Source organism: Glycine max, chromosome 17 (assembly GCF_000004515.6).
Source record: "Glycine max cultivar Williams 82 chromosome 17, Glycine_max_v4.0, whole genome shotgun sequence".
NCBI classification, from domain to species: domain Eukaryota; kingdom Viridiplantae; phylum Streptophyta; class Magnoliopsida; order Fabales; family Fabaceae; genus Glycine; species Glycine max.
The window spans coordinates 37,278,909-37,285,160 of NC_038253.2; positions in this window are offsets into that span (position 1 = coordinate 37,278,909).

The following is a 6,252-nucleotide window of genomic DNA, read 5'->3' on the forward strand; positions in this document are numbered from 1 at the left end:
AACTTATCTCGATCAAATGTATTAACTCTTTTTTTTCTTTGACAATCCAATGGGTCAACTCTTATTTACATCAAATGAGCTAGTTTATCTATCTAATTAAACTTTCAAATAAAATAATTAAGAGTATTCATGAGAATAGATGATGACAAGCTCAATTTGACCGGATCAATCCAATTATTTTGGATTGAACTTTTTGAGTGTGTGAATCAAATTTAACTCAACCCAACACATGTTACACCACTTAGAGAAACACAACACAATGAAAATTAATAAATAAGATATTGATGCAATAGCATGTAACAAAAAGTAATTAAAATTAGTAAATAAAGTAATTTATGCATGACACATGTTAATATAACTTCTCTCTAATTTAATTAGGAAGTATTTTTAATCCAAAAATAATCAATTCATGAGATAATATGAATTGGATCTTATATAAAGGAATAAATCAGTTTAAAAAATTGAATTTTATAAATAGAAATGGAGGTGGTATATTTTTCTGGTAATAAGTTTCCAAAATGCTTATATATGGTCAAAAAGTTGATTCTTCAGCATGTTTGGAAATAATCTTTTCAATAAGTAATTACTTGTTTTATAAAATCCATTTAGAAACAACAGAAATCATCATTTTTTAAAATAAGTTAAAAAAGGATAAGTTTAGATACTTTATATAAAAAGAGTTACATACTTTTAACTCAAATCCTTTGAATTAATAATAAAAGTTACATACTTTAATTACTTAATTTATAATTTCTTTAATAAATATGTATTTTTTTTAATAAACAAATAGTACAACAAAGGTATTTCAAACCATTTGTTTATAAGTTAGTTTGATAAATAATAATTATTGATACCAGCGGTATGGTAATTGTTGCTCAACAATTCCAAAACAATTTAGGCTCAATTAGGAAATAATTTTTTTCAAGACAAGTTCAGGAGTTACAGCCCAAGTATCAATTGGACCGAACCAGGACAAAGTCTGATTTCCATAAAAAGTTGAGTGTTGCTAGGTGCACCCAGCATTTTTGCTGGTGCACCCAGCAAAGCTTTTAAATGGCAAAAATGCCCCTAGCTTCTTTCTTCCTTAAAAATGTAATTTTTTTTCCGGAAAAGCTGTTTACCTCCCTTTTCAGAAACATTGTGCTTCTCGTTTTCTCTTTTTCGTGCGGCATTGCCTCTGGTTCGTGGGGGTAGCAGCGTTGAGCGCAGCGGTGTAGGTACCGGCGTCGAGCATTGCGGTGGTCGGTGGCGGAAAACGAGGTACGCAGTTGGTGGTTTGACTGTCGCAGACGTACGGACGACTTCCAGATCAAGTTGATCTGTAATACAATTACGGATCAAGTTGATCTGTAACAGCCTTTTGGATCAAGTTGATCCGTAAGTGTATTATTTTTGGTATTTGCTGTTTTTGCATTTATTTTCCTTTTTTTCTTTTAAATTACTAATTTTTTTGTATGTCCATTTTTTGTTTGATTTGGTTAAATGGAAAAATATGAGTGAATGTATGAAATAATGTCTGAACGAGCGGATACGGATTATGAAAATGCAGAAGCATGTGGCGCGAATGAACCACATGTTGATTGTTCGGATGCGTTCAAGACTTCTCAGGTTATAATGTTAATGCTTGTCACATATTTAATAAAATGAATACTGATAGAAAACTTAAATTATGTGGATTTTGTAGGTGTGTGAGTGCCAAGAGGATGTTTTGCGGTGGGCTCGATCTGTGGCTCATGAAAACGGATTTGTGACGGTGATTTTAAGGTCGGACACAAACACAGGTAGTAGAGGAAGGACTACGTTTGTTTTAATTGGCTATGAAAGGAGTGGCGAGTATAGGTGTAGGAAAAAAGAATTAATCAGAAGAGACACTGGGACTAGGAAATGTGGGTGTCCCTTCAAGCTTCGTTGCAAGCCAGTGGTTGGAGGAGAAGGCTGGATGGTGAAGTTGATTTGTGGAGTGCATAATCATGAATTGGCCAAGTCATTAGTTGGACATCCATATGCGGGGCGATTGACTAAAGCTGAAAAAACACTTATTGCTGATATGACGAAGTCCATGGTAAAGCCAAGAAACATTCCGCTAACTCTGAAGGAACACAATGCCAATAGTTGTACGACCATTAAACAGATATACAATGCAAGAAGTGCATTCTGTTCTTCCATAAGAGGAAGCGATCTTGAAATGCAACATCTGATGAAGCTTCTTGAACGTGATCAATATATTCATTGGCACAGAATAAAGGATGAAGACGTGGTTCGTGATATCTTTTGGTGTCACCCTAATTCAGTGAAGTTAGTCAACGCATGTAATTTGGTGTTTTTGATAGACAACACCTACAAAATAAACTGGTACAGACTCCCATTGCTCGATTTTGTTGGGGTGACACCGACTGGGATGACATTCTCTGTCAATTTTGCATATGTGGAGGGTGAACGCGTTAATAATTTGGTATGGGCTTTACAACGCTTCCGAGACCTTTTTTTAAAGCGTGATGCCCTCCCTGGAGTTATTGTCACTGACAGAGACCAAGAATTGATGAATGCAGTGAAGGATGTATTCCCTGAATGCACAAATTTGTTGTGCAACTTTCACATAAACAAGAATGTGAAGGCCAAATGTAAATCACTAATTGCGCAAAAAAATGCTTGAGATTATGTCATGGATTGCTAGAGATCTCTGACTGATTGTCCTTCAGAACATCAGTTTGATGAATGCCTGAAGAAGTTCGAAATAGCTTGCGCACCTTGGCCAATGTTTGTTGACTATGTCAAGGAAACATGGATAATACCACACAAGGAAAAATTTGTTTCCGCCTGGACTAATAAGGTGATGCACTTAGGAAACACAACAACAAACAGGTATGAAACTGTTCAACTATTTCTATTAACGTTGAAAAATTTATGGAATTGTATTATTGTATATGTTTATTTTTATTTGTGTATTTGAAATGTAGGGTTGAATCTGCTCTCTCGTCTTTAAAAAGACTGTTACAAAATAGCATTGGAGACTTAGGCAGTGTGTGGGATGCCATGAACAACATGATTGCGTTGCAGCACACGGAGATTAAAGCATCATTTGAAACAAGTACACATGTCGTTGGACATGTGTTCCAAAAAACCTTATACAGGAGGCTGCTTGGAATGGTTTCAAGGTATGCTTTAAATCAGATTGCTGCTGAATTAGAGCGTGTTGACTATGCTGGCAAGAATCCCTCAAGTTGTGGTTGCGTGGTGAGAACCACGCTTGGTCTTCCTTGTGCTTGTGAGCTATCCAAATATGTTGGTAGTTGCATCCCACTAGATTCAATTCATTTGTTCTAGAGGAGACTCAGTTTTTCAGACCTAGGGTTATCTGAGCCCGAGGTGGGCATCAAGGACGTAATGGAAACAATATACCAAAAATTTGAAGAACTTGATGTTTGTGGCAAGTTTACTCTAAGAACTAAACTTTGGGAAATTGCATACCCTAATCAGAATTCGATGTGTCCTCCTCCAGCAAAGGTTAACACAAAGGGGGCACCGAAGAAAACTACGAGCAGGAACTCAAGGTCAACAAAGCGTGATCCATCTTACTGGGAGTATGTAGATGCCTTTGAATCTATGCAAAACAGCAATTCGTCAGTGAGGCGTACTGCATCATCCTCTGAGCAACTAAATCGAAGAACGATCATGCCCATGTTGGACCAGTTTCAGCCATTTATGCACGATTTCATTGATAAGATTGTTGATGTCAAAGCTAATGGTAATTGTGGATATCGGTCGGTTGCTGATTTATTAGGTATGGGTGAAGACTCTTGGTCGGTGATCCGTAACCATCTGCTTAAAGAACTTGCCAATTTCTCAGAAGACTATATCAAGCTCTTTGGTGGCACGGAGAGATTTGAGGAATTAAGGATGTCACTACTTGTTGATGGGTTAACCAAGGTATGTAATTTATGTATTTGATTTTTAAGACTTTACTTTGAAATTAAGTTTGACGTGTATATTTGTTTCATTCAGGTGATAACGGATAAGTGGATGGATATAACGGACATGAGACATGTCATTGCATCAAGGTATAACGTAATCGTTGTATCATTGTCTAAACAACAAAACATGACATTCTTTCCCCTTAGAAATCAACCGCTGGCAAATTCTTCATTGCATCGTATAATTTGTATCGGTCATGTGTATGGCAATCATTTTGTTGAGGTACATTGTAGATATGAAGTGTTTTTTTTATGTTTATGCAATGAGTTTTGTAGGATTAAGTTAACATTTTTTTCACATACACAACAAGTTTATTTAAAAGAATGTTGTCCCTTACCGCTTGTAGCATTGTTATGGTCTAGCAATTGTCATCCGCAGGCGAAGTCGTGGCCAAATCCATATATTAGCAGAATGCAGCATTACAAGAGTTTTATGATGTTCAACAAAGACTATGTTGATATAAATGATGATTGAACATGTAATTTATAAATGGCTGATCGTTTTGAACATGTAATTTATTTGTTACGTCCACAACAAAATTATTACTTAATTCTAAAAAAGCATATATGATATATCATTGTCTGAGTTGACTACACATTGTGGAAAACCGTGTATGATAAATTGTTGTCTGCATTAACATAAAGCGCGTGAAAGGACCCTGCACACCATGACTACACATGCAGATCTGATGCAAGCTAAAGCATGTCACGTCATTCGTGTAGTTGACAACACATACAGAAAGCATGTGCATGCGTATTTTTAATCTTTAAAAAATGCAACACTGATATTAAAAGTCATCTATATATATGGCACAACTTAACCCTGTAAGAAAGCACAAGTTTCAATATCAACCCAAGTCTTACAAAAAACTATGGCATTCTTGGGAGAGACAAGCAGTCAGACAGTTGTGAACTCCACATTAGGTTTTATTTTTCCAAATGGATCCATTGTTCACAACGACAGTGATGTTTCCTTTCAAGCTTCCACTCCAGTTTCCATTCGAGTACCTAACGGGTGTGATTTTCAAACGTTAAAAACCAGAATACACAATACCCTTAAGCTAACCGACAAGCAACTTTTGGATGAAATTTACTATCGGCATCCTTTCACGTATGCAGGTAATCAATTTTGATTTCAATGTATGCAACTGAAAGATGATGCTGATGTTAACACAATGTTAATGTGTAATCATGAATTTTCGTTTGTTGGTCCGATTGAGTTATTATGTAGCATTGCTAGAACCCCAGATGATATTTTAAACTTACTTGAAGCTACTATGGCCCCTACTCATGATGCCCTGCTATATTACAATGGGAGGTGGAACATGTCACGCCAAAATGAGTTTGTTGGTTACTCGTTCACAGGAAAAAATCCCTAAAACTTTGACATTTCCACCGGATGTACCATGGATGAACTGAATGATTTGATCAAGCAAGTTGCGCCTCGTGGGATTCCCCCTTATGGTATTGATGAAACACAAATGGTAAGGCTATTGTTTTTTCGGAAACCAAGTCACCATGAGTATTCAAAAAAAGTTATAAAATTCGAAATAATTGAACTTAAAACCAACGAGGACGTGATGAAGGTGCTCATTGCGTCTAACTACTGGAAAAAGATTGGGCCAATAGAAATTTTAGCTGTTTTCAGTAAACCTGTACCGCAAATGGAAGACGAGTTGTCCTTGTCGCAAAATTAGCATGAGTTAGTTATAGTATTTGATGCGAATTTAATTTCATTCGACTATGTTGAAGTTAATGTACTGTTTGAATTCATGTATTGCATAATCATTTTTAATTAGAAGAATCTCAACGAAAAAAATAGATTACTATGTATAATTTTTTTAAAATTTATTTTTTTTAATTTGGTAGAACAAAATTCTTTTGAACTTCTTTATTTCAATTATATTTAAAGTTATATTTAAAATTACATTTTATTAGTTGGTAAACTAAGTTAACTAGACCATTTTAATAACATGCGTGTATATAGACACAAATGGAATACACAATCAATGGAAATAAATAAAACTAACATTACTAATGAAAATAAATAAAACCAACAATACTAATGAAATGAGTTCATGTACAATATCTGTATATACATGGAATATCAATATAAAATATGTAAATAAACTACGCCTGATCCGTGCGTCGCCTGCGTCTAGACCTAACATATACTAGATGATCCTGTATATACACACCTCTAGACTCAGATGGCGCTCCAACCTGTTAAATACAAAACAAACAGATTACACAAATTTAAAAAAGAACTCACAATGTATCA